The sequence below is a fragment of the Bombus bifarius genome, unplaced genomic scaffold, assembly GCF_011952205.1.
Source record: "Bombus bifarius isolate JDL3187 unplaced genomic scaffold, Bbif_JDL3187 scf7180000009832, whole genome shotgun sequence".
Taxonomy (NCBI): domain Eukaryota; kingdom Metazoa; phylum Arthropoda; class Insecta; order Hymenoptera; family Apidae; genus Bombus; species Bombus bifarius.
In genome coordinates, this window is record NW_022885363.1 from 369,826 (window position 1) to 392,924 (window position 23,099).

Below are 23,099 nucleotides of genomic sequence, written 5' to 3' on the forward strand. Positions count from 1 at the left end.
TTAAGAAAAAAGGCAAGGACGAGAGGAGTTTCAGAATGTCGAGATTGAATTAACGTAAATTATAAATACAAAAAGAGATTGTAGCAAAGAGAAAACATTTTGATTTGTTGCAATCTTTGTTAAATAATAACACCAAAACGATATTTTGGATTATTCTATTAATTGAAATATTTTTAAGAGAAAAGGCAAGGACGAGAAGGATTTCAGAATGTCGAGATTGAGTTAACGTAAATTATAAATGCAAGAAGAGATTGTAGCAAAGAGAAGACATTATGATTTGTTGCAATCTTTATTAAGTCGCAACACCAAAACGATACTTTCGTTTATTCTATTAATTGAAAATAATATTTCAAGTGCATCGTGATAACACAAAGAATGTTTAGTATCTGGTGAAAGCTATCCCAAAAGTCATAGGAAAGTTTTTCGAAAAACAATACGAAAGTGTTGCAAAACGAAAAGACAATAAGCTGACAATTGACTAAAATGAGAATAATAAAACGACGAAGTGGAAAAATAACGTAACTTCGAGTTGCGATTGCAATCGCTCGAAAAATGGACGAAGGATCGTGATCGAAATGGACCAGGTGAACGTCATTTTCACGCCAACCAGTTGACTCTCGTTTTGCTCGTGTACGTACTTCGGTGGCTGTAGCTGATCGTAAAGACGAATGTTTATTTTTCGAACGAATGGTTATTAAGATTCTTCGACGTTTTACGAGCCCTGTTAGTCGGTTCGGTTTCACCATAATTTTGAAACGTGTGTACCCACGGCGTTAATTTCTCTTAATCAGATAGAAGGTCTCAAGATGAGAATGTTGCAAAACAGATCAAGTATTTCACGATATTAGAATAGAACATTCGAAGCATGCAACTTATTATCATCCAACAAGGAATTATTTATTTGCAACATCTTGAACGATAACAGAATTCGTGAGAAAGGCCAATTAAAACCCCTTAAAGACAGTTCAAAAATCAAGACCATCCATGAATCGTTGATTTTTATGTAGAAAGTCTGTCAAAATGTCGTTAATAATCTCACAATTAATGCGACATTAAACGCACAGAAAAATAAAAACAATTTATTTCGATGGTCAATGATATTTCAATTAATTTATTTAATTAGTTTGTTCCATAAAATGTGCCTTACAAGTCGAATCATGTTTCGAGTCGTTAATTGCTCTAGTTCAGGGTCGACGGATCGATCGTGATCGAGGATCTCGATCTTACGAGCACTTTCCAACGAGAATCGCGATCGCGAGACACAGAGAAAGGAGCGCAACAACCACTAACAAGCAATGCCAATTCACCGACGAATAGATCGTCCAATTAGCAATTTACCTACCGGTGCTCGGTATATTTCGAATAGCTACGAGGATTAGGTGGATAATATCAGGGATTTTTTTGCGAAAAATCATACCGAGGATACTATTGGGCTGGCAACTAAGTGATTGCGGATTTTATCAATACCGCTTAATGACAAAATCCGTAATCACTTAGTTGCCAACCGATCTATACCGAGCAATAGAGCGATACTGTAGAAAGCAAATTAAACAATTAAGAAATTATCATAAAATGAGGATTTGACGAACTGATAGAAGCTTTCTTTAACAGTAGAACTACCAGACAAGTCAAATTGACTGGCTTTACAATTTTATTTTAAAATTCCTACTTCGTGTTATATTTTTCCCCGCAATGATGCAATGACTTTCGTAACGATAACTAAAAGAATAATATAATAAATTTTATTTTGTTTTTTACGTATTCAAACTGAAAATAATTTTCTATCAAGGCTACTTAAAACGACTGGCACTTGTCAAAGTGTAAAAGGGTTCTGCAATCTGTTTATCGAACTCCAGTTAACCACTTTCCTCGTTTTCTACAACTTGCCACACGTTTTTAAAATTTTTACTGTATATCATTCGATATGATGATACTAGTTATGAGGAAAATTCCGAGTCGATCGCTAGATTACTAGATGCTAGTTAGATTAGGTAGACCAGTTCTACAATTTTACAAATGTGTCAACCCTCGTTTAAGGATTATGGTCCCAGATGGATTAATAATACCAAAAATGTACAACATAACATGGAACTCCTTGCGTAAGAAAGTAATAAATCAATAAATATAAAAATATTCTATTATTACATATTTTTTAAAGACCAGTCATTTTGACTGCTTTTTGATAGAAATAACTTCTTGTTAACGGTTTTACAATTTTATTTTGAAATTCCTACTTTGTGTTATATTTTTCCCCCGCAATGATGCAATGACTTTCGCAACGATAACTAAAAGAATAATATCATAAATTTTATTTTGTTTTTTACGTATTCAAACTGAAAATAATTTTCTATCAAGGCTACTTAGAACGACTGGCACTTGTCAAAGTGAAAAAGTGTCCCGCAATCTGTTTATCGAACCCCAGTTAACCATTTTCCTCGTTTTCTACAGCTTGCCACACGTTTTTTAAATTTCTACCGCGTGTCATTCAGTACGATGATGTCAGTTGTTAGGAAAATTCCGGATCGATCGCTAGATGCTAACGCTAGAAACACTACGGCAGTCGAAACGACTGGTTCTACAATTTTATGAACGTGTCAACCCTCGTTTAAGGATTAATAATACGAAAAATGTACTACATAACGTGGAATTGCTTCTGTAAGAAAGTAATAAATCAATAAATATAAAGATATTCTATTATTACGTATTTTTTCACGACCAGTCGTCTTCACTGGTTTTGGTAGAAATAGCTTCGTGAACTATCGATTTCTAGTGTTAATTCACTAACATAATCCAGCTGTCAGGATTTCAACCGTTCTTTTATACATACACTTTCTTTCGCGTAAATCACAACGCAAGTGAATGCATATTTTAATACACGTGATATTATTCGTATAAACGAGATGCAGATAAACGAGGTTCTATCGTATAATAAGATCGATTAGGTGCATAGCAGTGTTAATATTTCATATCGATGATACTGCTTGGGCAAAGGTAATCAAAATATCGCGTACTCATCGAGTTTTCAAAACGTACCTAAACTCTTTAGAGTTTCCTCTACCTATCAAGATTTCCAAAAGCTGTAAGCTTCGAATCATACTCCAAGGGATTCGAATTTTTTCAAGTTAAACAATTAAGAAATTATCATAAAATGAGGATTTGACGAACTGATTGAAGCTTTCCCCTTAGATTCTACCGCTAACAATTTTCCTGTCTTATTCAAAGTCTAAATTTAGATAATTACGTGTAACGAATAATTGCCTTATCTATTAGATAACGCTAAAAAATTATGTAGTTAGCAAAAAGTGAGAATCCAGACTTATGCCACATATATTCGCAATCGTTACGCGATTTAATCGACTGACAGTACGTCACGTACTGTTCACAAGCGTACAGCTGATGTCAGCGAACGAGAGTGACGTCAACAGGTCGCATTGCTCGTTATCACGAGTATTGCGATTAGCTGGAATAATCTCGAGGCGTGAAGAAAAGCAGCGGCGAGTTACACGGATACATTGTTGCGAAACGAGCGCCGGGAAAACGTCGTTAGGCAGAAAAACGGCAGCTCCGAATGCACACGTAACGTGACCGTATCGAGCAGAGATTTTTAGTGTAACGTTCGTTCGTTCGTGGCACGTTGCTCTAACGTAATGCCGCATCCACACTGGAATTCGCGAACCATTTGCAAACAGTTCGGCAACTATACTTTCACGGAAATATTTCACGACTTTGTGGCCGTTGTAGAGAAACAACTAGAGATAATATCAAAGGTACCTTTCAGACATCCTATTTCGAAAATCAGCACGTTTATATGTTGAAAATGGGTTTGCTGTCCTTTGGCAAATATTTCCAACTATTGTAAAGATATTTATTTATTAAAGTATATAGCATAGTATACAGGGTGGTTGGTAACTGGCGGTGCAAGCGGAAAGGGGGTGATTCTAGGCGAAAAAAGAAGTCGAAAATATAGAATAACAATTTTTCGCTCGAGGCTTTGTTTTCGAGAAAATCGACTTTGAATTTTCGCTCGGTACGCGTCCACTTGATCGCGTCTCGTTATAACGGATCTCACCGTCGATTTTCTCGAAAACAAAGCCTCGAACGAAAAATTTTTATTCTATATTTTCGGCTTCTTTTTTCGCGTAGAACCACCCTGTATATAATATACATACTTGTAATATAGTATATTAATAATAATTATCATTCTCTACACCTGTGTACATCTGTAAATCTTTTGTGCACAAGTCAGTCTTGCATCGATATTTTAAAGATATCCAGATTAGACGATAAGACGCTGAAATATAAAAAGAATATAAAGTGGACGTTTTTAAAAGGTGGTAAATACGTTATCTGACAAGAAGTTTGTATACTGATCGTGGAATGAAAGTAAAGTCGTGACCATCCAACATTTCGTAAACAATTTGCAAATACATATGTAGACTTATCAGGAACATGTGCTTTGAGGCAGCTTCGGTGAAAAAGATATATGCGACGAGGTGATAAAATCGGTCAGGTGGTAAAGTTTACATGTCCCGAGAACCGAAACGGTAATTTGAGACATACTGGAGGAGATAATGGGCTCGAGATTCGAGACTTCTTGACTCCAGACGTTTCTTCCTTTGTAATATAATCCGGATATGCCGAGGTCGTAAAATCAATCAAGAGCGAAATGAACATGTTTGGGACAAGAGAATTGACAGAAATATGAGAAAACAAGAGTTTGAAACTGCGGACAGTACGGTGCGACGAGCATAAAAATATTTTTCTTTTCAACACAAAAGGTATTACAGTGTTTACATACTAATTGATTAGGTTCAGGTATATTGAATTTCATTTTAGCAACACTTTCACGACACTACCACGATCCAATGCTATAAAAATGAGATGTAAAACCTGATAAGAAACGCTCAGTCGAAAAATAAAGATACGTGCCAATACCTTTTGCAGCCACTGTATATACAGAAGATACGAATGTTGTTACGAAATTAGATAGCAAGGAGTAAAAATAAAGAATAAATAAATAAAGAATAAGAATGTTGTTATAAAATTAGACAGCAAGGAGCAAAAATAAAGAATAAATCATAAAGGAGATAAAATTAAATTGGAAGGGAAGTTAGACTGGAAGGTCTATCGCTGATTTTAAACGCTGAAATAGAAGTTCGAAAAGGTCTAGGGGTAAATCAAAAGTATTGTGTCTTATTGCATCGAATCTAAATCTATGGTCGCGGCATAACGACGACCACGAGGTCGGCGACGACGCGGCGGCTAAAAACGCGCGTTCTCTCGATGACTGGAGCGTTTGCACAGCACGCTTCGACTCACTTTCTCGCCGTTGCATTGCACGCCTCTCTCTAATCGTTGACAGCGAACGATAATGGAAACACCGGATTTGCATACAAATGCCGCGGTCCTCCGCGTTCCTCCATCGACCAGAGTTCACCGATTAATCCACGACGGTCGATCGTTTAACGTCCGATCTTTAGAAACTCGACACAGAAATGTGGCGATTCAATAACGAAATCGTGCGTAATAATGGGTAAGATCGAGTGCAGTTTGTATCGGATGAGTCGATGATGATGAATTTCAATATAAAAATTTCGATTTATGAGATTCGGTTATCGCTTACAAGAGATTATGTTTCATTTCCTGTATTTATCGAGCACTCGTATGGTACAAGATTTTCAACTATGCAGTGAGTTCTGTGTATATTTTGTGCACGTGTTTTCGCCATTTCTCATCGAACGAAATTATCCGTTATAAACTTTTGCCAAGATCTTTGTAATTAAGAAACGTAAATGTGGAAAATTGTTTGACGACGTGACGCTACGAGGAGCAAATCACAGCTATAGCAACCTACGTTTCGCGATCGAACAAAAATTCTGACGATACTTGAAGTGCAAAATGATCGTCGAAGTTTAGAATTTATTTCATCAAGGTTTGACACCGTTTCTCAAAGTGTAAACGCCGCTGAACAGTAAAAGACTCGATTCTACTCAAAAGTATCTCTCTATCCTACTCTTCTTCGAAGTTTTCACCAGACATTCGAACCTCTTCAGTCATGTTGCAAATCTATTTGCGATATGCACTTGACGAACATTGTCTCGACAATACGTACAACGTGTTTTGAAATTAATGGTAACAAGTTCAGGACGAGAAAGTTATCAGATATTGGAAAGTAGGAGATCGTTTTCAAAGGCTCACCTAAGCGTATTATTACAAGTGGCACAGGTTTCCGATTGACAGTTAGATAGGCACAAAGACAGTAGATTCTCCTTTGTTTCTTCGCGGCGATCCTGTACTGATCGCGTCTGTTGCTTCCACGAAGCATTAATCGATGTCTATGGAATCACCAGATAAGATTAATCCGATTATTAATAGAGAAGAGATAACGGAAGTGAAGTCTGTATGTCGATGTGTCCTTTCTTATTTCAATGTGTGTCGAATGCTTACGTACAAAACAGTTGCAATTCGTATAGTCAACTAAATGCTATCGTATACTCAACAATTTACGAACATATGTACATAGTAAAGTTTCTCAGGAATAAAATCGACCAAATTTATTTTTCACGAAATTTTCAATTTCACTGGCACGAACGTGAAAGATATTCCACTTTTCAAACCGACCAATAAAGAAACTATTGACGAATCGATAGAAACTAGCGACAAAATCCACCGATCTTATTTAACTGATATCAAAATTATTGTTTAAAATAATTATTAAAATAATTAATTAAACAATAATTAAAATAATATTAAAATTATTCTACGTATTTACATATGAAATAATACTAAACAGTTGCGTAAACGCCGTTCAAAATTATGCAATCAGGAAAACACGAGAAAGCGGATATAACAGTTGAAGCTCGTGTGATCCAAGTTCGAATCTCCTTAGAAATATTGTCTCTCTTTGTTCCAACATACCTCAAAACACACCAAAAACTTTCTATTCTCTTTTCAAACCTATTTACAATATCCTCTCCTTTCTATGTGTAATCAGAAGTAAAAAAAAAAAAGAAATGGACAATTTATTAATCGAAACTGGGAAACTGTCGCGCGAAAAGTAGAGGTCGATTAAAAGATGGAGGAAGAGAGAGAGAGAGAGAGAGAGAGAGGCGAGCGGCGTTTTACTTGTGCAAGAGTTCCCTGTAAATACCGTGTGCATGCGAGCGGGCAAAACTGCGGCTATGCGATTACCGTTGTAACTTTCCTAACAGTGCAAAATGCAGATATTCGAAAGATTACATGGTAGACGGGCAAGCAGGCACGCCACCAAGAAACGGAGCTTTCCCGTATGTGGCGCAAGTTTCCTTCTGTTCGCCAACGCGCCATCGTCAGCGCTACGGAAACTACGAGCAACGCGATGGCGACGCGTAGGGCCTCTTTCACATGACGATACGTGTATCGCGATATACAGGGTGGTTGGTAACTGCTGGTACAAGCGGAAAGGGGGTGATTCTACGCGAAAAAAGAAGTCGAAAATGTAGAATAAAAATTTTTCGTTCGAGGCTTTGTTTTCGAGAAAATCGACTTTGAATTTTCGCTCGGTACGCGCCAACTTCACGTCTCGTTATAACGGATCTCACTGTAGATCGCTGTCTCGATGGTATAATATAGAATAGAAAATATAGAGAATATAGAATAAAAAATTTTTTTTTTAATTTTTCCATCGAGACAACGTCTTCCAACGAGACGCGATAAAGTGGACGCGTACCGAGCAAAAATTCAAAGTCGATTTTCTCGAAAACAAAGCGTCAAACGAAAAATTTTTATTCTATATTTTCGACTTCTTTTTTCGCGTAGAATCACCCCCTTTCCGCTTGTACAAACCACCCTGTATATATGGAAAACGAGGCCGATAATAAGATAGGTAGGTGCTCATAAAAGGATAGCTAAATGTGGATCGTTTATTTCACAGCTGAGAAATGACTGACACGAGAGAGAATCGACTAAATTAAGCGATGTTACAACTACTGAACTATGTTGTTCGATTTCTTTATTCTATCTATCTTTTTTTTTTTTGTACGTGGAGAAATCCTCATGGACATTCCGCCGCAGACAGCAGCAGAGCAGTGTCGAACTTATTCCATCTATCTGGGTCGTCTATGTGGGTGTAGCTTAAAATGAAATATTAAAAATATACCACAAATGTGACATTGACACTGAATGAATTAATAACTTTTGCACACTACGACAAATAACCGAACTATCGATCAAACTCGTGCAAACCTCGAACAAACGAACGAATCTCGCATCATCTATCGGCAACTAAGTGATTGCGGCTTTTGTCAATACCACCTAATGACAAAATCCGCAGTCACTTAGTTGCCAACGCAATGTATAAAGAATACACAATTTTTATCAAAATGGAAGTCTTCGTAATTAGTGTTTGATCGGCAAAAAGAGAGCTAAATGCGAAACAAAACTGTGGATGGAATTATTTGTGAAACTGTTTATTCAAACTGTAAGACAGTTTTGATGCGTGGGCGAATCGGTTGATCTTCGAACTGACGTGGTTGCTGTATTTTTTCGGCTCTCTGATCAGCAAACAGCGCAGTAAAAGCGGAGGTCGCCGAGAGAGAGGCTTTTGTACTTACGCACTTACGTAAAGATATTGTGTTTGCGTGTGCATATTATCGGTGAAATTGCAACACGTACGAATACCAGCATTTGTTTCTATAGTTTGTATGGATTGAAAGGAAGCCGCATAGATGAAAAGAAAATCGCCGGCTGTTAATCAATCTGATACTGAAAATCAGTAGTACGTTGCCGTATATCATAAGAATTGTCGCCTGAACGTTTCCACAAACGATAATAAATAATCGATGTCCACCATACGCGTATCGCTATTACTCGTAGTGCCGTGTGAAAGAAGCCTAACGCTTTGGATTAGCCCGTATATCTGAGCTGCGATTCGCGGAAACTCTATTTCTTTCGACGACAAATCATGCGTCGTTTAAAGAATCGTTCAGAGAAGCGTTCGACCACGATACATCGCGATTACTTTGCTCGCCAGACGTGTTTCGCAATCGTCGTTAAAGGTTCTTTACCATAGTCGAAACGATCGCCGTTACGCCGTTGTTGTTGCATCACCGTGATCAACGTTACACGCGATACTATTGCCGGCTATTATCTAGGCGAGAGCCGAGTTTCGATGCGTGCAACGATACCGAGTCTACCATTGATTTTTAGGAATATTATTCTAGTTTTTAGTGAGCTTCAGCTTGTTGGTTACACTATTTGGCAAAATGTACAGATATTTGGAAAGGATATTTTTATAAATTCCGTGTACACGAGTTTTAGGATATCTGCTATCTTGAACAGGACTTTGATGTTTAGCAGCTAAGTATAGATGGTATTGAGAAAATCAGCAATCACTTAGTTGCCAGCCCAATAGATTCTGAATCTTAAATTGCACACAATTGTTGTGTGTTGAATTACTGGTAATATGCTTTTTGGAAGTTTCTATTCCAAAAACTGATCTCCTGTGCTTCTAGAAACTGTACCTCTTTAATTCCTGGCACTTCAAGAATCTCAAGATTTCACAAATTTCAAAAATCAATCGGCAATTCAGGAACTAAACCGATCGATTGCACCGATTAAACGCTAATCGCGTGATCTGTTGCTAAAATCGAGAATTATTTCGCGAAGAGAAGATCAGAAAATGAAGTTTGTCTTGTCCCGAGCGATGAAAAGACAAATTTTAGGCTAGAATTCCGAAACTTTTGCGAGCCAAAACCCACTTTCGAAAATCTGTCGGTAATTTTTTGAATTAGAAGAAGATTGCACGAAGCGTAATTGCTGCGGAGGATCGATCGACGAGTAATTCAAAGTTAATTTGATACACGAGATCCTAGATATTTGATATCATAGCTCTGTGAACTGTGAGAAACTAGACAGAAATAACAATCGTCGCGCAATCTTCAGCTGAATTCGAACTGTTCATCCGACGATTCTCGACGAGTAAAACCCTTCCGATGAAAATATAATCCAGTGAGTCGCTACCTACACTTTCGACATCTGTGTGTTTTAGACCTGTGCGGTTGCTTTTATCGTAAATGTGACTCGCGAGTGAATGTACGACCGAGAAATACTGGTAATTAAGAATGAAAGGTACATCTGTAAGTGCAAATGAGAAGCATGGGCGAGGAAGGCGGCCGAGCAAAGTGTGTGTAATGTATTATAGCAGAGAGCAACCAGGTGTATTGTGATTTTTGTATTAGTTTTACAAGTCTTAGGATTAAAGTCGTTTCTCCTATCGGCCGCTCTCTCAACGCCCACAATTTTCACCCGGTGAAAAGACAAAAGAATTATTGAAACTTATAATATCTATTTATTCACTCTTAGATTATCAAATAAAAGCAACGATAACCGTCTTGAGCAACATCCATGTAACGTATCTTTCGATGTGCTGTAGAAAATTGGCCCTCCAAATGAATTTTTGGGTCGTTATCGATAATTGTTTAGAAATAAAAATAACGTGAGACCTGTGAACGCAAACTCAATATTTTAAAAAATTCCACACATTACTCAATTATAATTAATATAAATATTGTAATCAAAATTATATTATTTCTGAGATGAGTAAAGATCGTTCCGAATGACTTTGATATTATTATTTACACGTCATTGTAGCATTTAAAATCTGCCACTTAAAAACTTGCAAGTCGAAGTACGATGAGAATAAGTTGGAGTTGCCGGTCGATATTCACAATTAACACATTGTTGATTTTACTGAGAATTTATCTCATGTCACCGACTATTATTTCGTAATTGCATGTGCAAGTAAAACAATATAAATAAACTTTAATAAATTTTATTTATTATTCAACGTTTAATATTTCTTTTTCCTATGATAAACGGTGTAACAATCACCTACGTGTAATGGCACGCAACAGCTTTTGCAAATATATCCAGTTTCGCTGCGTTTTTCTTTCGAAGAGCATACTCTACACGCTCTAGTCGGATCTGCTTTTCTGCCAGTGACTATTTTTTCTAAGACGTGGTTTCACAGTCGCCCGGAAAGCCTGAAGGGTGCATCATTATGAGAAGCTGTTTTAGAAATTCGAGAAGCGTCTGGTGCAATGCTGCGTTCTTTGGAATCCACAGTTATCCATTCTCTAGCTACTTCCAGTAGACATTTTTTGTATCTTGTTTTATTTTTTGGCAGATAGGTACAGTACGTTTTATATGCATCGAACAAGGTGCAGTTTATCGGGAAAAATGCTCATTTTTTCGACCACTTTAAAGTTTTTCGTAAAATACTGCTGTTCGCCAAAAACTGATCTGCACGATCTACTCCTTTCATGCGCTTATTGTATCGTAATATACACGTAGGTTTAATGATATTTTGCTGGTCTAATATCAGACTCGCTATCTTCCGATACAGTATCGTTCTCCGAGTCACCACAATTTGATTCACAATCGCTCGGACAATCAGATAAAAAATCAGCGTGTAATTCATTGAAAGATTCTTCATTGCTACGTTCCGTCATCGTTGACATTATTTTTACAACAAAGGACGCGACTTGACGAGTCTTATAAACGAGAGACACAGCTCGAGGTATGCTGACCAACAATTCCACTGTATCATCTCCAATAGCGCACTGAGAAAAGGACACTGATGCGAAAAAAAGCGCATCGCGAGTTTACTCGTGGCCGGTCGGCAACGTTTGGCCATGAAAACCCGAGTCAACTCGTGACCGGTCAACAACGTGTTAAAAATCGGGGCGTTAAGGGTCAGTAATTTTAGTTTGCGTGTGCCATGAAATGAAAAATGCTGAAAATCCCCGGTTTACACATTTTTCACTATGAATACGACGAGTACAAGTCAACGGTAAGATTGTCGTTCGACCTAGTGCGTCATCGATGCGGTTTCTACGGTGCACCGCGAAAAGGTCACCGTGTAGAGACACGGCCGGCGTTCTCTCGAATCTGTCCATACTGTCCGTAAGTACGGTCCTGGCGCGATTACGAGAGCGAGTATGGAGCTCGTTCGACGGCTAAACTGCAGCTGCACTTAAGCCTCGACTCCCCATCTTGCATTTCCGCATTGTCCGCCATTCTTTCCGCCTGTTTCCTTTTTTTTTTTTTTGCCGCGATCGCCGATTTCTCGCCCTCGTACACTCGCGGCCCATTGTTACGAGATACGTCCCCCGATTTCCTGAATGAATTTCCAGCCAGCGTGCGTTATTCAACGTACCAGCACAGGTTTTCAGCCTCTTCATCGCTCCGCGTTTTCAGGCAAAAGAACATAATGCAGGCGACGCAGCTAAAATCTTGCCAACGCAGATATACGCAATGTTGTTCAGTTCCGTTTGAATGTTTTCCACGCCTTATACAGTGTAACATTTATGCATATTCTAATTTTATTGATAGGAATTCTCGAACTCGTAATCTTTAAATGACTCGATAAAAGTCCAATCTCTCTACTACACATTCCGTGAATATCTTAATTTCGTTATTGAGATATACGCTTAATCTTTCCAGAAACGAGTTGTTTAATCTCACAAGTTTGAAAAATTAGGAATATACTTCTAACAGCATGATCGCTATTTCATTTTGTTCCATGATTTTTCAGCCTTGTCTATGTACAAGGATGGCTGTCTTTCGCGCAATCAGCTAACAATCGCAGCAAAAACTTGCATGTATCCGAGTTAGTACGTGAAAAGTAAAGAAGACGTAAAACAATCGATAAACCACATCAAATAAAGAGTAGATATGTATAATAAATTCATACACGCATTCACATCCATAAAGGATATAACCTAACAAACCCGAAGATGGTACCCCAACGTGATAATCAAACAGCTGAAAAATTCTACCAAATGTCCAAATTGGACAAATTGTGAATGTGAAATATTAACACGTTCGTGGCTCAGGGTGTTTCGGCTGTTTCCTGCGGGGCCCAAATCCGACCGTGGCTACGTCCAGTGACCCGCTATGTCACTTCGAGCCCGACCCATCGTCATAAAGCCAGATTGGAACATTGAAACTATTTCTTATTTTTATTACTTAAGCGTAGCTATAGTAAAAGTCTAGGGTATTGGGGTTTTTCCCAACATTCCAGACGGGAAATCTCCATGTTCTTTCATCTCCGACAAATATATTTAGTTCTGAAATGGAGAAAGCGATAAACTTTCCAGCTAGAGTATTCCGAGGGATCTCATGGCAGATATCTCGGGTCTTTGATTTAGTCGGGAAGCATACTTGTGAGACGTACATCAGTGATTTTTTATCCTCAAAATGTTCAGTAAACAGTGTGAATAACGAAACTACAGAACAGAGTAACAGGCTTGAAAAAGTTTTACCACTCGCGTGAAGAAGCGAGAAAAAACATGAGAAGAACTACAACATGTCGTTCGAAGTGCCCAAAATCACTTCAAATGTGTTTGGAATGTTTTAACGAATATCATATAGCATGATGTAATATTTTAAATTAATAAAATTAATATTGATTAATTATTAATTTTAAATGAATAAAAAGCATGATACAATGTGTTTTTAATACTTTTATGTTGTATAACCTATATATAATATTGTATATTCAATTAACTCGAACAAGAAGAGCGTCAATGTGGCGACGAACGTGTTAAATAAAAAAAAAAAATTCACATCGTGAATGTCTATTCCTCTGCGGTTTGGCTTAGGTAACTCTACGTATTCCTGACAAGTCGTCAAACTTGACGTTCTCCACGATAAAGCGTCCATTCTTGATCTTCGTCTGGTTTAGAGTCACAGACTCGGCCTGATTTCAATTTTATCACGAATTTAATGTGCAGATTCTCTTGCCAACTTAAACTGCAGAAGCAACGCTTTATCTCGTTGAAAATGGCGATCTTGGAAAAAACGGAAAATCCAGATACGACATCGGTTGACCGGATAATAACGTGGAAGGAGCGTCGCGCTAACCAGCTGACGTTTCGAAGGAATCGTAACGTGCTGCGTGAAACAGAGATATAAAAGAAGACAGGACGACGACCGGCGAAGGAAAGGAAAGGAAAGAAAGAGAAAGAGAAAGTCTGAACGCGAGCAACGGCAGATGTAAACGAGAAGCTTTTACCTTTAATGGATTCGCCCCGGAGCCATCGAGATCTTCGGGGTTGAAAATACTCGGCAGTAACGAAGTTTCGTAACGAGCAGCGGCGCTAGGCGCGCGCTACTCGACTGCGCCAATTTAAATTCGAATTGCACTCCGCCGATCGAAGCCGTATTAAAAGTTGTTTTCGACGGTGTGCCGGCATGAATCTTCCTCGGGGTCGATCTTTGCCAAGCTACGCTAAAAATGTAAACCCCAGCCTCCTCTCTCTCCCTCCCGCCCTCTCTTTCTCTCTCTGCGGCTTCGCATATCGCGACGCGCCACGTTCTGTCACGATCGAATCGTACCACGGCTCCAAAAATATGCGTCGACTCGCGGCTTTGTCTCGTTTACACGCCACGGACTTCTAATTAAGTAAGACATTGCAGTTACAAACGTGTGTCCGTGTGCGTACCGTGTGCATCTGTACACTGCCATGCACAAATTATGCGATTTTATCAATTTTTCAACGCTTCTAAATTATTGCAAATATATAAAATATTCGTGTTCGTCTCGAACGAAGCTCTTCAACACGCTGAAGGCTGACATTGCGTCAACGGAACGTTCCATTCGCGATTTTTCCCATCAATGTACGTTATCGGATTCTGTTTCCTTCGTTTTTTAAACGCCAGAGTTATTAGGTTGGCCGAAAAGTGTCTTTCTTTTACAGTCGCGTCTTTTGCAACGACGTATCTTTATGCAAACGCGAAACCCGATCTGTCGAACGTCGCGATCTTTATTTTGATAGTACGTAATTCGATAAAATAATGTGCGCCCATCATTTCCTCGCAAAACGAAAGAAACTTCTCGGACCACCTAATACATGGATTTTACGAAGTATCGATATCAAATTCATGCAACTCGCGGCTATAATCCTTGTTTCAATGTTTTAACAGAACAATGGTATCTATAGAGACGTTTTTCGCTTGCAACTTTAAAAATATCACGAAAATATCCACCTTTTAACTAAACTGATAGACAAACGCTGTACGTGTTTTATTCGTGGAATCCAAACTCGATTCGAATTTGAGATTGTAATTGGCGACGCAGTCTATTCTCAATCAAAGCGATAAATCTTTCAACCGCGTATCTTTGCCTCGTCGAATTATACTTTATACTTGGCTCATCGCGAGATATCCACTTGCTTAAGAAAGAACGCTTACAGCGACTGAGTTTCATATCAAAGCGTCAGCCGCCGTGCAAACGACATAGCCGATCAATTAACAAAAGAATACACATTACGCGTTTCCCAGTTGCAGCGTCATCCAGCCTGTGCTATATCGAAGCCAAGCCTGCGTAAAATCGACACAGGGAAACGCAGTTCGCTGAAAGCAACTTGCCTGGTACAACAGCGTATCGCGATCGCGTACACCACGTCTGTAATAATACGTACCAAGAGGAACTGGCGAGGAGCAGCGTGGCGGGGTGCAGACGCGCGGCTTCTGCAACCTGGATCGTATCAATCGTTGTACACGCGTCGCGACGGTACTCGTGGAACGACACTCTGCATGTTACACATCGTCCAACTATAAAGAGAGAAACACAGAGGAAGAAACGGAGAGTCGAAGGAACACACAACAGCTAACCACCGTGGCTCGTCGTTGACTAATCACTGAAACGTTATCTTCAACATTTTCTTCGTTTCTTTCCATTAAAAGGCTCACAAGGAAAACAACGACGACGACGACGACGACGACGACGACGACGACGACGACGACGATCACTAGCGCAACTGTAACGAGAATATCGATGTAGCTGCGAAGCACCCACTCGCATCGGCCAGTGGATTAAGAAAACCGTGGCGCACGCGATTAAACGCGCTGTACAAGGAAGTATAATAATTGCGTAGGTACCGAGCGACGTTAATGGAACGTCTTGCCAGCGGCTGTAGCGCGATCCAAGGGACAGCGTGTAATAAACGTGTACGGTTTCTCGTTCCCTCCTCCGTCGTCTCTCTTCGTCTGCCAGCACCTTGCATCCTCGCTAGTCTGTCGCTCTCCTCGCTTTTGCCTCTCTTTCTGTCACCGATCTCTCATTCCTTCGTCTCCTTCTCGTGTGCGCTCTCTTTTTCTCTTTCTCTCTCTCTCTCTCTCTCTCTCTCTCTTACTCACTCGCGCTCTTTCAAATACACACAACGTGGTACGAGCTGTGGCCTCTTCGTCTTGTATACACGCACGCTACGCTTCCTCTCGGTTGCACTGTTGCAGACATATGCCTGCACGCGTGCACACACGAACGTGACACGTAGTACGGTTAAAAGGCGCAGAGACGAGAAATCGCCTGCGACTGGATTCCACGAGCCGGCCAACAGGCCACAAAACTTGGCCGGGGCTCAAAAGAATCGTCTCCTCTTCATCCTATCTCTGGTCCTCTCTTTCTGCTTCTCTGGCGATTCTACGCCATCTTTATCGTTCTTGGTTCCGCACCGTCTCCGTCCCTCTTTTCGCGCGCTCTCAGGATCTTCGTAGCAAACAAGCACACCACCGCCGAGACCGCCTTTTTCCTCTTCCTTTTTCACCCGATCGTCAGTCCCCTTCTTTTATCGCGTTTCCTCCGCAACCGTCTTCCTCCGCCGTGACTCGACTTTTGCATTCTGCACCGCCGAATTACTGCTTAAAGGCTGTGCTTCTTTCCACGCCACAGAGCTGCTCCATCAGAACAGCATCAGCAGAGGAACAGAAGGCGCTCGATCGCTGATAAAATTTGGATGGAAACGGCGCTGATTCGCGACAAAATTAACGAATCTTCTAGGGTCAGCGATGGTGAGCTTGTTAGATACTCGCATTTCTTCGATATTTTTCGATGCTTAACACTAGAACTACCGCGCCAGTCAAATTGACTCGTTTCGCAATTTTATTTTAAAATTCCTACTTTGTGTTATATTTTTTGATGTAATGATTTTCGCAAGGATAACCAAAGCAATAATATAATGAATTGTATTTTGTTTTTTGTGTATTCACTGGTAAAACGACTGCTACTTGTCAGAGTGTAAAAGGGTCCTGCAGCCTGTTTATCGAACCACAATTAACCAGATTCCTCGTATCATTCGATACGATGATATCGGTTATCAGGAAAATTCCGGATCGATCGCTAGATCGCTAAATACCACAGCAGTTAAAATGACTGGTTCTACAATTTTATAAATAGGTCGATCATGGTCCCAGATGGATTAATAATACGAAAAATGCACTACATAACGTGGAATTGCTTCTGTAAGAAAGTATAAAAATATTCTATTTTATGGAAAGAGGATGATTCTACGCGAAAAAAGAAGTCGAAAATGTAGAATAAAAATTTTTCGTTCGAGGCTTTGTTTTCGAGAAAATCGACAGTGAGATCCGTTATAACGAGACACGATAACGTGCACGCGTACCCATCGAAAATTCAAAGTCGATTTTCTCGAAAACAAAGCCTCGAACGAAAAATTTTTATTCTATATTTTCGACTTCTTTTTTCGCCTAGAATCACCCCCTTTCTGCTTGTACCACCAGTTACCGACCACCCTTTATATTATATTTGGCTCGATCATCGTACTACGGGCTATGCCCGTAGGTGTAGGTTAAGAGGTTAACTATCGGTAGTTCTGGTGCTAAATTCGGGTAACGTTCTTATTTTTGCGTTGCTCAAACTATTCAGAGGATTGCCATCCGTGTCGCTTTAATCTTCATATTCGTTCTTCGCGCTTCTATATTTTGTAAGATAATTATAACGTGTCAACTACCTAGTGTGTATAATTCCTTTAATTTCTATTTACATACTTGTTTGTTGCAACGAAATAGTTGGTAGTAACGATCCTTTAATTGTTACGAGCGGTGTATTATTCATGATATTAATGAGCCGATAAATTGCAAGACAGATAAGATAATAAGGTGGCATGTAATTTGTAAAATTTACGCGTAAAACGTCGTTCGGTTTATTGCTTGTCGAGCTTGTACCTATTATGCAAACAAATTTATTAATTTACCGATAAGTTGTAGCTACGCGGTGACATACTAAACATTTCTAAATTTATTAAAGGCAAAAGTAACAGGTAAGAATATTCCGTATCTGTTCAAGTGGGACGGTTGTAAAAAAAATAATCGTAGGTGATGTAACTAGAAACGTGAAAAAAAAAGTAGTGGAAAAATGTACACCGTGCGAGCTGCGAGCTAACTGGATGTTAACGCGTGAAACTTGCTCGAAATATAAGAGGTGAATCGGCGGTTTAATTTCCCGCGCCAGTTAGCCGGTAATTCCGCCTGCTAAAAAGTTGAAAATCAAAATTTAAGCCGACTATTTAAAACACGAGCCACGCTCTTAGCCACGAACGATATCGCCCAAGCTCGCAGTGGATCCGAGACAAAAATCAGCGAGGAGAGCAAGCAGTTTCGTATTCGGCGTGGAACGAACGAAATAAAAACCGATTTATCGGGAGCAGGCGTGCAATTAAAAAGCACTCGTAACTCGTTCGGCCTGCTGCGTTACTGTAATTTTCGCTTATCGATGGGCCGCGAATGCGTTTGAAAATAAACGAGAAAGAATCGCCGCGCAACGCTAAGTAAACAATCGCATGATTCCCAACGAAATTATCGTACAGTACACACGTTCACGCACTGGAATCGATGTTTCATTTGGTTCGACTGTTTGATAGCGCTGAAATTTAACGCTAGAACTACCAAACTCGTCGAAATGACGGATTTCGATATTTTTTCTTTTTTTCTTTTTTTTTTTGCAATTACTAAATGCATAGAGGTGTTTTCGGCAAATTTAATGTTGATTTTTATCGAAATCCAAGTACCAGTGTATTATTGTCTTTAATTGTAATTTTATCTGTAAATATTTATATACATATGTATAAACATATGTGACCAGGTGATGTCAGTGTTAAGCAATACCTTAAAACAGCTTTGAAATTCATGCGCTTTGTTCACACACACACACACACACACACACACACACACACACACACACACATTTGATACTCGCTACATAAACTGAAATTAAATTCATAAAGCGAAAGAATTGCACCCATTGCGCCCTGAATACGCTTTATAGTATCGCTTACGTTAAAATTCTGCCATGAATCAAACGTACTTAAAATCCTAAGCTAGGATTTCTAAATATTATACGCACATACATTTCTTTAAATCCTCCGAGGTTCTACGAAACAACGCCAACAGAAAAAACACCGTATTTGTCTATGTAAAATACTAACACACTCGTGCGAAAAGTTTACATTGCGATTTATCATATATTATGATACAATATTGCGCGTTTTATCTTCCACTGATTAATAACCGATAATAGACTGCACTATTCGCAAGAAACAAAAGCTTTTCAAACTTTCGTGTTCTTGAGAAGATCGAATAAACACGATGCGTCAAAGTTTAACGATAAGCTTTAATAACAGGTTTCTCGATTTTTTTTCACGGAACGCCGATTAAATTACTTCTTTCGTAATAGATGCGTCAACCCGCAACCTGCTTCGGGACAGCGTTTCCACGCTAAGAAACTATAAAAAGCTGCGTGCAGCTCGACTCGTATCCGGGTTTCCTGTGCTCGCGTAGCCGCCACAGGCTAGGAAGGCGGAAAATTATCCCTCGAAACTTCCCCACCGCTGTTTTTCTTCCCTCTTTTCTGCCAGCATCTAATTTTCTCTCTAAGCCATCCACCCACATAACATAAACTTTTTTCATCCCGGAACCAACTTCGTGACCATGTAACATGCGCGTACATGATCACACAACGCTTAAAAATCTTACTGATTTTGGATCTCTTAGCGAGCCGTGTAAACGATAATAACAACGATAACCATCGCGGATTTTACAACATTCAGCTAACCTTCTATTACAGCGGTTCCTTTAACTCTTTGCCTATTATGTGCCGTGTAATTCTGATTAATCCGTCGATCGTTTGATGAGGCAATAGAGGCTGGTTAATTAACGCTAGAACTACCACAAATTCACTGGTTTTACAATTTTATTTTGAACTCCTTGCTTCATGTTATATTTTTCCGCAATGATGTAATGACTTTCGCAACGATGACTAAAAGAATAATATAATGAATTTTATCTTGTTTTTTATGTATTCAAACTGGAAATAATTTTGTATCGAGGCTAATTAAAACGACTGGTACTTTTCAGAGTGTAAAAGGGTCCTGCAATCTGTTTATCGAACTCCAGTTAACCATTTTCCTCGTTTTCTACAACTTGCCACACGTTTTTTAAAATTTCTACCGCGTATCATTCGATACGATGATATCGGTTATCAGGAAGATTCCGGATCGATCGCTAGATCGCTAGAAATAGCACAGCAGTCAAAACGACTGGCTCTACGATTTTTATAAATGTGTCGACCCTCGTTTAGGTGGATCGTGGTCCCAGATGGATTAATAATACGAAAAATGTACCACATGACGTGGAATTGCTTCTGTAGGAAAGTAATAAACCAATAAATATAAAAATATTCCATCATTACGTGTCTTCTTAAAAGACCAATCATTTTGACTGGTTTGGATAGAAATAATATTGTTAAAAGGAAATTACATCATTTTGGGTTATTGGATAATTTAGTAGTAACATATGTAGATGCATAAATGTTATTTTATTGAAGGGTATTTCAGTATTTGGGAAAGCAAATTGGCCGATTCTACTTTTGCAAGCGTTTGAATTACATTATTCAGGTACATGATTAAGAGAACGGTTGTAATGGATCTTTTATAATGAACTAACGTTCTGGAAGATACGTTGGAATGGTCAAACATGTATATAGATTATTATGAGAATCGTTGCATCTTCGAATGTTTTATTCATCAGGACACGCATCCTTAGTAATTGTAATCTAACGTTTAATTCCAGAGGAATAAACGTCTCGCTTCCATAAATTCATTTATCATCAAGAGATGACAGAAGCTTGCAAGGTAATTTTTTAAAAAACCATATTCGTAACACGATCTTGTTTCCTCTTTTCAATTTTACAGTAGATCGATATTTTAACACCGATCACGTTGATTCTAAACTACGGTAAAATTGTTTCTTTCCAATCTCAGCCTGTTCTCAGTCTGTTGCATCTTCATGCTAGACGCAACAAAGAAACCGCTCTTAGTCCTCTTTGCCTAAGAATCTCCAAGAACAATTCGACTGAGCGCATCTACGAACATAAACCTCGCCTATCTTATCTCGCGGAACTCAACATTGCCACAAGCATCATCGAGTCATTGAAACATCGAAACGTAGTTTCCTTCGCCCTAAACTGTGCGCATAGCGAACAGGAACGCGGTATTCCGGCCGAGATTTTCCTTAACCGAAGAAGGGTCAGGAGGATGGAAAATTATCCCTGGAAAGTTGGCTGGAACCCACACCCTCTTCTATAATATTTCTCTCTTTCTCCGCAACGATCGTTCGTATCCAGCGTCGAACCTGTCCCGATTGCCTGCTTCCTTCTCGTTTTCGTCCCGGGCAACCCACCGCCGGAGAGAGGCCGGTTTCTCTCTTTCTCTCCGGACAGTCGGTCGGGTTCCATCGTTTTCGCGTGTGTACGTGGGCAAGGCGCTCGATATTTCAGGCCGTCGCCCACGAGAAACGCAGTTCCTGGGGGCGTGTTCCGCACTGGCATGGTCGACGCTGGCCGGCCGGCGTTACCTCGGTTCGTTTACACCGAACGTAGAAACGGAGAGCTGGCATAATTTCCGGCGGAGACGGTGGCGTGCGCAGCTAACGCCGTTTCATGCGTCCGCAACGATTCCACCGGCTCTCTCTCTCGTTGTACCTCGCCGCGCCTGTCCCTCGGTCTCGTCTTCTCCTTTTCTCTCTGATTTCCTCTCTATACAGGGTGTTTCAGAAAATTGCTGCAAAATTCCAGGTGCTATTCGTCGAAAGAAAGAGGAAGCCTTTGATAAACGTGGATTCGAATATCAGTAGTTTGAGATTTATGAGACGTTCTCGTGAGAGCGTGGCTCACTGTATATCGTATCAGGTTGTCCGAGAAGTTTCTTTCGTTTCATAAGATGACAATAGACGAAACAACAATTTCTGTTTTACATCATTTTATCGAATTAGGTGTGACCTATTTCCTTATATTTCTATTATTATGTTTGTCCATAATTCGATAAACTAATATAATTGTGCGTCTGTTATTTCCTTATAACACGAAAGAAACTTCCCGGACAACCCAATACTTGGGAATTGCCAGTATACAGTCACTAATATACATAGTATATAAAAAAGAAGTCGAAAATATAGAAAAAAAAATTTTTTTTTCATTTTTAAATTTTTCCATCGAGACAACGATAAAGTGGACGCGTACCGAGCGAAAATTCAAAGTCGATTTTCTCGAAAACAAAGCCTCGAACGAAAAATTTTTATTCTACATTTTCGACTCCTTTTTTCGCGTAGAATCACCCCCTTTCCGCTTGTACCAGCAGTTACCAACCACCCTGTATATTACCTATTTACAGATGTTAAACGACAAGGAAACAACTATTGGTCATGCACGATTCTCTCCACGGTGACATGGCTAACGATTCTTCGTTCGAATGCCACTCTTCGACAGCTTATGTCCGGATGTTTGCAAATTTCTTGCGCAACTCTGCTAGATGAAGGTTCACTGTGCTAGATTCTAACTTCCGGCGAAGATGGTACGGTGAGCGTAAAGAGGGATTCGTACGGCGGCCAATTTTGACGACAACTTTGTACAAGTTTAAAACGCTTCGAACAACAAAAGACATGTACCTATCTTTAGAAATGTTCAGAATGAACTTCTTAAGAAAGAAAAAGGAAATATTATCTATCTGTATGATACGTGTATCGAGACACAGATGATCCGCAGCTTTAAGATTTCCCTGCTGGTTCCTCGGACCAGTTCGGCATAAAGTTTGACACCAATTTTCTCATACACCCTGTATAGATGTGCATATATCTCACTCGTCTTTTGCTAGTCCGCCGGCAGCTTCCAACGCGCGACTCGCCTCGGGTCCAACGTCGCTGCTTGCTTTTAAGGTAACCTCGCGTAGTATTCGCGGCTCGCTGCTCCTTCCCAATTAACCCTTTGA

At 39.6% G+C, this 23,099-nt stretch overlaps 1 protein-coding gene across 17 annotated transcripts in view; it reads right to left on the reverse strand.

Annotated features, from left to right (window-relative positions):
• The window catches only part of LOC117215851 (bromodomain adjacent to zinc finger domain protein 2B-like), a 232,859-nt gene that overhangs the window by 148,525 nt on the left and 61,235 nt on the right, over positions 1–23,099 (reverse strand). Inside the window, exon 1 of one of the 17 annotated variants that reach the window (XM_033462356.1) lies at positions 15,465–15,491. The exons of the other annotated variants lie outside the window; for them this stretch is intronic. The gene's annotated coding sequence lies outside the window, so the exon portion shown is untranslated. Of the gene's footprint in view, positions 1–15,464; positions 15,492–23,099 lie in introns of those variants that run through there. 17 annotated transcript variants of the gene reach the window in all.